This window comes from Syngnathus typhle, linkage group LG5 (genome assembly GCF_033458585.1).
Source record: "Syngnathus typhle isolate RoL2023-S1 ecotype Sweden linkage group LG5, RoL_Styp_1.0, whole genome shotgun sequence".
Lineage (NCBI taxonomy): Eukaryota > Metazoa > Chordata > Actinopteri > Syngnathiformes > Syngnathidae > Syngnathus > Syngnathus typhle.
In genome coordinates this window covers 14,429,102-14,438,448 of record NC_083742.1, presented here as the reverse complement: position 1 = coordinate 14,438,448, position 9,347 = coordinate 14,429,102, and the positions used below count along the sequence as shown (strand labels likewise).

The following is a 9,347-nucleotide window of genomic DNA, read 5'->3' as shown; positions in this document are numbered from 1 at the left end:
TGCACTTATGAACCCCAGACTTTTCTTGATGATTTCATGCAATTTGATTTCATGCTTATCTTCTTTTGGGGAGGTGAGGGATGGGTTGATTAAAATAAGAAGAGGGTACAAGTGCTTCTTCTCCCAGCTAGGATTGAAACATACTAAAAAAACATTTTTAATTCCCCAAATGGCACAGGAAGGCAACCTCTCCAATCTCTTTCCAAAAAAGCGGCGCCCTTTCGGAGGCTCCAAAGCGACACTTTATACATGGAGACACTCCACATGATTATGCCAATTAGCATCAAGTTGTTCTTCCTGCTGGGAGCTGTCGAGATGCAGGTGTGTCTCCACTGAGACGCCAATAAAGACAAGCGCCTTACACCCAATCATGACTTTGACTGCAAGTGATCGTTTGATATCAAGAGGTATCCCACACTATATCAAAGTTTTTGTGGGTTTTCACAGTTTTCAACAGGAAAACTGACAAAAAAAAAGGACGTTGGTGATAATTCAGACATAGTAGCTAACATGAACATAGAAAGACTTTTCAATTGACTTTTGTGTCGCTGGGAGTAATGTCACAGACGTGCTCTTTTGCCAGTAAAATGGATAGTGAGCTATAGATCTGAAATTAGCAAGAAGGCTAGCCATAACGTTTTGCTAAATTTCCCAGACAACCGAAGAAAAAAATTGACTACATTCCTTCCACAAACGCAATGATGGTTTGCCATTTTTTTTAGTTCAGTCTTTCATTTTGAAGTGGCTACTACGTCATTAGTCAACATTTGATCTTCTCTGTATATCTATTTCCGACATCCACTTGATTTATCTTCCCCACCCACAAGTGAACTTGAATTCATTTGTTTGGTGTTTTTCAAGGAAATTGAAAAAAACTGGGGGGTGGGGGGGAAGTGTATCCTCATCTTTTGTCATTCAAGTCAGCAAAAGTCACTTGCCTTCTGCCTCTTGGAAGAAACTCGATGCAATGTCAAATTTTGTGAGGCCGCGCTGACTGTTTGATGAGAAATACGGAAAAGGACCACTGGCAAATTGGGGAGGCATCGAGGAACGCTGTTCATAAAAAGACAAACGAATGATCACTCTTGAAGAAGAATTCATTATTGCGACAGCCAACTGTTAATAACAGAGGGACTCATCTTGCAGTTGATTATATCTGTTCATGTAACAAAAAGACGATTTTGCATAGAGGAAATAATTTAACAATTCAATTCTTATCATGAAAGAAAATGATCGTGCTGGGAATATAATTGATGCAATTAACTTGTCTTAAACTTAGAATTCATTTTGTGCAGTGTGAGGTTTGTGTTGTTATTTCCCTGTGTTGTCTTCAGTTACAATCTTAACGAAGAAACACATCAACGCTGGCGGTGGCCTTTCAGTCAGGTGCATCGTTACACCCGACGCCATTCCCGAAAGGACACGTCAAGGTTTTTCTTTGAAGGCGTCGTTCTCAAGTCTTTTTAAAGCCTCGTGCTGTTTTGTTTCCAAGCGCTGTGATTGACAGCTCCGAATGACGTCTTCACTTAATCGCTCCAGTGGTGTGAAAAGGTCATAAATCACACAATTATGCCGCGCCTCTTTATGAATAGATATTTGCGTCGGGATGGGCCAGAGGGGTGGGGGGTGGTTCGGGGGGGGTGGAGTCCTCCAGGCCATATCAACTTTGTCAACCTCGTATTTATTGCGAGTTGGTGAGCCAGAAATAAGCGATAAGCGGAATATATTTTACAGGCTCGCTCACACTCGTCAGGATGGAATTCAAGGTCAGGATGTATGATTTATTTGGCGTGTCGCATGTCAGCAGAAGAGACATCCTGGTGGTGGGAGGAAGTGAGGGGACGGCGATGGAAAGAAAAAAAAAATGACAAGAATTTAGCAGGACCAGAATGGAAGCTTTATATTACGTTGGCAGCATGACATCTCTGTGACTACTAAAAAAAGTTTCTGCTTACATCTTTTTCTCTCCAGCTTCCTCTTTTATCCCCAAAGCATGTTAGGTTCCTTGAAGACTCTAAATTGTCCATAGGTGTGAATGTACGTGTGAAATTTTGTTTGTCTATAGCACACAGCCACTTGCTCAAAGTGGACCAGGGAAGACTGAAGCTCACTTGTGACCCCAATAAAGACAAGCGCTATGGAAAATTGCTGTTTATTCAAAGGCTGAGAATCTCAAAGTTTGGATGCCAAATGAACAAAGAATAAAGTAGGTCACAACTTCGCATATTTCTTATCCAACCACCATCTTTACCAACATTAAAATTAAAGTTAAAAACAACTGAACCATTGATTGTTTCATGTACCACTAGAGGGAGCCGTTTTGCTCACACTTTGAGAATAGCAGTTAATATAAGTGTTCTCTTAATTAGCCGTGTTGATGGTTCGGTTTTAATCAATATCCAAACACAGAGAGAGGCTTGTTCGGGTCTGAGGTGGTTTTGTTGCAGGTCATTGCGTTTTACTGATGCTCCTCACACAGTGACCTTCAGGGCTGAGCGATGACGAGCTGCAGCCAATCCAGAGGAGGATTACCGGAGAATGTGACGCCACTACAAATATCAGGTTGAAGGAACATCACACTCACGGCCACTGAAAGAAGGTTGGTGACTAAGGATCATCATTGCTTTATCCTCGAATGTTGATGAAAAAAAGGAACAAAAGTCACTCCAGCATACGTGCTAAAGCTGCTACGAGGTTTTGCTGGTCGCCGCTCTGCATGTGTTTACACATTTATTCACACGCCGGTGGATGTGTTGCGTGAAATATTCAACATATGCACAAATGAGCTTTTCCTAGTTGAAACTGACAGCTAATTTGCACTTGAGAAACGAAGCCAAAACACAAGGGGAGCATAGTCAAATAAAGAGCCAGGAAGAAAAAAAGTGAAACAACCCAACCTCCTAATTCATATACCGATGAGACTGTGCGGGTCCGTTTTATTTTTTTTCCTCTGAACTACACGAATCTGTAATGCACCCCTCGTCTGATCTGAAACTTACCATAACAATCTGATAAATTATATTATTTCTCTGGAACTTCCAAACAGGTGGGCCGGAGCCAACATTCAAACCCCAGAACTGTGAAGCAGAAATGCTAACCACCAGGTCCATGTCCTCATCAGTCATACAAAAGGTAATATTCAATTTTATAGCTGACACAAAATGTTTTAAAATGTATATCAATCCAATGAATGCAAAACAAATGATGAATGAATTTAAGGATGAGATCACAAAGAGAATAAAAGTAAACGTGTCAGCCTTTAAGACCAATTAGCTTTTGCCAGCACTTTGACGAGTAATGACATGGAATAATAACCACTTGGTTAATTGTAATCTTTATGACAGAATTTGTAATAATAGTAATAATTGTGCAATTGCTTCTTCATGGATCCCAGAATTTAAACATCCACTATTATAAGACAGTTAATTGAATTGTATCATTTTTAGGATCGTGTCAGGAGCTAATTGCTGTGCACTATCATGTCTGAGTTGATTTGTTTCAAATTTCTGGAAGGTTTTGACATAACAGCTCCGATGAAAATATCCTCTCGGTGTCAGTTGAGTCGTCCGTTAATTTTAATTGCTGATCTTATAGCTCATCTTTTATGAAGAGACACTGAGGGATCGTCATCTGTTCATCAAATCACTGTGGGGAAGGCCCGCCTCCTCGTTTGAACTTTTGAAGATGTCAGACACTTAAGATGCATCCACGTACTCAAAAATATGCGCTACTCACAGAGATAGTTTGATCCCGATATTTTGAGTTAACTTTTTTTTTTTAATGGTTTTGATCTTTTTTGGAGTTTAGTGTCAGTCTAGGCATGAAGTGACGTCACTATCAGATACTAAAAAAGAAAAAAGCCCGGATATAACCTGTATCATTTACACTTAAACAAAGCGCAACACAATGAAATATGACACTGTCAGCAGCAACTCTGTTAATGCATCCACGCATTTGCAGAAATAAAAGAAATGGCCAGGCTTTGTAAAGTGAGATATTGTCAGCGGGAAATCGGATTAAAGTTATGGAAAACCCCATGAATAATGTAGCCAACATTTATTTCTCCTCGGAAGTGGAATGTAAAACACAGAGAGAGCTCTTGCTCTTTCTTCCACTCAACTCTACATTTCATTTCCAGAGCTAATGATGGATGAGACGGAGAAGTAAACTAATTAAAGCAGAAAAGGAAAATGAATCGCAACAATATTTCTTTCCATCATCTTGGTAATGACACAATTGTCCATCAATTTTTTGCCGTCAAAAATATTAAAAGCATAAATCAAGGCTTACCAAAGCAAAGGCAAACGGGGAGGAAGTTATTGTTGTAAGAGGATGACAAAATCATTAGAATGTAATTGATAACCTCCAGGGCAAAGACTTCACATTGATCTAGTGCTGGTATGTCAATGTAATAACCCTCTTATTGCTTTTTTAGCTCATTCGTTTGATGGCAATTACTTTAGGCTTGAATTAGCCGCGTTTACTCCGAAGAGAAAAACACTGATGGAAATTTGTCCCTGAGCACATTGTTTTCGAAGCCTCATTCAGCCAAGCCGTAGATTTTACAGTCTTGTGATACAAAACCTAACACGTGTCAGAAAAATAATGCTTTCAAAGATGCTTTCCTGACAAGTGGTTGAGTTCATGCTGTGCACCGCAAGGGTTGACATTCAAGCATGTTGCTTGATGTTGTAAAGCACAATGAGTCAGCAAGGGTCACGGCGCCATTACCGTGCAAATGCTGTGAAAGCTTTCTGGACTGAGTCAATTATAATTTGCGTCAAATCAATTCAGTTACAACTTAACATTAAGAAGAACAACAAAACTAGTGAACAATGCCAAACTAGAAAACGAATAATCACGTAATCTCTCTGTCCTGATAAAACGAGACTAGAGGTGTGACGACCATTCGAACTCACACTAAGGACATTTTAGAGAGCAGTCAATCGGCCTACCATAAATGTTTTTGGAATGTGAGAGGAAACCCACACAGGTATGGTAAGAACATGCCAACTCCCCACAGAGCCAGAATTGAACCTTGCATCTTTGAACTCTGAGGCGGACGTGCTAACCGGTGCCCCACCCCGCCACCAAAACACATTTTAATGCATAATTTATTCCGCATTTAACATAACAAGCTTACTAAACACAAGCTTCAAAGCTAAAAAGTATTTAGCTATGCACAACTGAGTTTATTTCAAAATAATGAGGACTAACTGCAAAACGATACACCAAATGCAACCCCTTGCAACATACGCATTACTTCTTATACTAACTTTCTTTGTGACTGCAGATACAAAAATATATTTGCAGTAGCCATGGTAATATAATCGCCATCATCCAGATTGAGGACGATGATAACGACTGATCTCTCCTTCTATCTAATAAAAGAAGGTATCACGATGAACTAGTCGAGTGCATCAGAGTTACTTGGTGTTCCACTTGAACTCGGGTGAACTGGGGCTCGCTCTGTCTCTCTGAGACTGTGTGTATAAATTAAAGTTGCAATGGTACCTTGACATTGTGTTGGTCACATTGTGGAAACTTTATTAACTAAACATTCATTATTTCATTACAATTTTATTCAGCTTCAAAAAAATCACTGCACTGGTTGTCATCACGTCATTATTTAAAGTGAGTCATATTCCACTGTTCGTCTGGATGATGGTGTGTGTCCTGTGCAGTTATAAACATGCCAGTCAGGCCGACCCCCCAGTAAGAGGTGACCGTCAGTAGCACCAAGGTCAAGGACATGGAAGACCAGAGCCACTAGAAGCTGAATATTAAATTCACTGACCCGCTTGGAATGTGGTGGAGAGAGAAACAGTGTGTATGTGCGTGCGTGCGTGCGCGTGTGTGTGTGTGTGAGGTTCGGAATTTGGGCCTTCCAATTTCAGTCTCCTTTTACAACGTGTACTTGGACATACTTGTTAGTATGAATTATGATTATGAAAAAAAAGAGAAACTCATAAAAAGAGAAAATCTAAAGTTATTGTGTTTGGAGATAACAGAAGCGTTCATGCATGCTTTTTGTTATCTCACGTTTGATCTTCTGACAGAATGTAAACAAAAATGCAATAATGAGGTAGGAAATGAGAGCTCTTCATCTTGCAGCAACAGAAATGGGAATCAACAAATGATCTCCCGACGCTTTCTAATGGCAAGGCGGACGCTTGGAGTGGCCGTGATATCATCTGGCTCGTGTCCCAAAGGGTGGCTGACTAATGTTCATGTCTTGCACTAAATAATGCTCATTCCCTGCATTTTAATGGTCCTATTGATCTCACCCTTATTTCTCCCCCAGAAAGCAATACACATTTACCATATTATTTATCTGTAATGCGACAAAAGTAAGAGTAAATGTTATTCAGGGTCACTTTATTTCTATAAATCCTCTACCTTGAAAGTTTAGTTGATGTATTTACAACATGAAGAAAAAACTCACTTGCGTTCACTATTATATATATATATATATATATATATATATATATATATATATATATATATATATATATATATATATATATATATATATATATATATATATATATATATATATATTCCATCAGACCCCATTGATCTGTCTTACATCATCGTTCGCATTGTATAGCTTTCGGTTCCTTACTCCAATATTCAGGACCTCCGTGGAGCGAATCATAGCAGCCTTTAAACCGACTGACTTTATGTGATTGTTTTATAGGTTGGCATTAAAAAGCTTAAATCACTGTACATGATGGAAAGCAGGGCATCCTTGGCAACCCTCAATGAAGTGTTTTAACACATGTTATGGCTAATCTGACTGCGTGGGGTATAATCACAAACAGTCAAGCCCAAGCCCTAGTCCTTAATTCTTGCTTTATGTGCACCATTACTGCATGTTTAGTCCAGAAAGTCACATAAAGTGCCTTTTTTTTTTCATTGTAATAATGGGCCCAACAGCCTTGAAGATTTGAATCTCCTACTTTCAATAACGGGCTTTTCACTTCATTTATTTCTATCTTGTGCTACTTAGTGTAATGCAAGGATATAGTCTTGGGCTCGTGCCAATTAACTATGCTGCATTTCCAGTGAAACAAGTGGAGAGAGTTGCTTAATTGAGACTGATGGCCAAACTAAACCAAGCAGACCGGAGACGTTCAAAACACAAGAAAGGGAAGCGGTGAAGGTCTTTGGGGTACTTTCACTCACTCACTATGTTTTGTGAGTTGCTTAATCAAGTGTAGTGAATAGTGAGGCATCGATTGTCCGTTCGTGCATTTTCTACAACAGTTTATGGAGGCGTTAGAATAGAATATTTTTGTCTTGGAAGGCAACAAGGTGCAGAGATGACTGAACAAATCTGATTGTGGAGAGTTTTCAGTCCACAAATTAATCCTTGTGTATGTTTGTACAAATTGAATTTGTTCCCATATTTTGACCTTCAGAAACTTTCCAAGCCAAACTTTAAAGAGAAATTCTTCATGACTGAACTATTGGCCTTGAACCACGTTCTTCAGTTATTAAATGAAAGCCTAGTTTTAAAAATTGTGCCCTTCCAGGCCACAATTTGTCCTTAAAGAAATTAACTTGGAAGTGTAGTTTGGTTTAAGTACAAAACCTAAACTGGCTTGATTTCAGAATCCAAAAAAACTGCTTTGTGATAATATTTATTGCTGCTCTTCAAGGATTTTAAACTATTATGCACAGATAGGTCATCTTTTGTGAAAATCGCATTCAGCCCTCCTTAGTCAGTCACATCATAACTTTGACAAGATTTTTGATTTTAAGAGGATACTGACATTCTTCCACTTGCGCAATCGCTACTAGCAGCAAAGTTTCCACGGCTGGATGTGATTATCTAAAAAAAAAAAAAAAAAGTGCTTTTAATTTTGATACTTTGTATAGTATTTTTCCGCCTGGAACATCTATGAATAAATCTCTTCATTATCTTTATTTACACTGAACATTTCCAACTGTTGCATGTGTAACCTCACATTTCCGATGCAGGGGAAATCTGAAAATCACAGTCCATGTGACGTCAATTATTTTTCAGAGGAAACACTAACCGAGGGCATCGTGAATGACTGTAAAAATGATGTTGGGCCTTTTGGAAACATTCATGTGGAAAAATCATTTGCATGTACTGAGAAAATTTGGAAAGTACCTGCTTGGCCCTCAGCTTGACCACAGAGGTCGTGGTCGAGGTCGATAGTCCGACATCCTTTCCGGAAGAGACTATAAAAGTTTGCCTTTGACATTCCAACGGAAGTCGTTTGAGGTCCATTTGAAGCCCTCTCAGTAAATGTGCAAAATGAAAATCATCCCACAAAGCTACTAAGAATGGCTACAAGCACACACACGCACGAACGGGCACACAGATTTTACACAACAGAGGGCCATTGACACTTCATCATCTTAGATTAGCAGAGTGCTGAAAACTGTTGTGAGCCTGCTTTCAAAGAAAACGTGTATCTGTGTGTGTGTGTGTGCGTGTGTGCGTGTGTGCGTGTGTGTCTGTGCGCGCTGTACCGTAGCCAGTGCTCCATGTTGTTGAAAGAAAGTGATGTGTCTATATGTGGATAATAAGCTCCTTTGGGGGAGAACTCACTCTCTCTGTAGACCACAAACTAGTCTTTTACTTCAGATGATACACTCCATCCAGGGAATACTACTTTTCCTTCTAGTGATCTCAATTATACCCCACTTGTATTGTCTTTTCACTGTATATCTCGCATCTCTGTTGCCATGGAGGTAATGTGGAGTCGATTAGAGTGCCACGGCCTGCTGTCCGGGTTACTGTAAAAAGCGTTTAGCCTTACCCCTACACCAAAATGTAAAGAATAAAAATGGTCTTCTATAAAATACGGTACTGCTTTCATTTGAGGCACTTGAACCCTTCGAACGGCTCCTCAGTATGTAGACAACCTTTCACACTCATAATCTCACTTACAGAGAATTTGGAGTGGTCCATTGGCCAACCATGCATGTTGAGAGGAAACCAGAGTGCCTGGAGGAAACTCACGCAGGCACGGGGGCAACATACAAACTCCACACAGGAAGACCAGAGCCAAAACTCCAAACAGTGCACCAATCAGAATATATCATTTAAAACTATAACAAGTGGAGGACAAAGGTTGTGTATCATGTGATGACTTTCTTTTGTGTGCAGAGTCACAGTGGATACGTTCTGGGTTTGAATCTCAGCTCAGGAACTTCCTATATGGAGTTTCCATGTCCTGCTGGTACTCAGGCTTCTTCTCACATCAGGTAAAAGACTCTTGAATGTAAGTTTAAATGTTTGTTTGAGATTGTTTAAGAACTTGCAGAAAGAGGCCACAGTATCCCCAGTTCCAAACAAGATTGGCGTT

The 9,347-nt window shown here is 39.7% G+C and overlaps 1 long non-coding RNA gene across 1 annotated transcript in view; it reads left to right on the top strand.

The window, feature by feature from the left end:
* Nucleotides 1–1,636: 1,636 nt before the first annotated feature.
* LOC133154764 (uncharacterized) overlaps nt 1,637–9,347 on the top strand; it is an 18,338-nt gene continuing 10,627 nt past the window's right edge. Inside the window, exons 1-5 of the long non-coding RNA XR_009714525.1 lie at nt 1,637–1,766; nt 2,066–2,206; nt 2,480–2,599; nt 3,047–3,132; nt 8,932–9,246. This is a non-coding gene — a long non-coding RNA (uncharacterized LOC133154764). The remainder of the gene's footprint in view (nt 1,767–2,065; nt 2,207–2,479; nt 2,600–3,046; nt 3,133–8,931; nt 9,247–9,347) is intronic.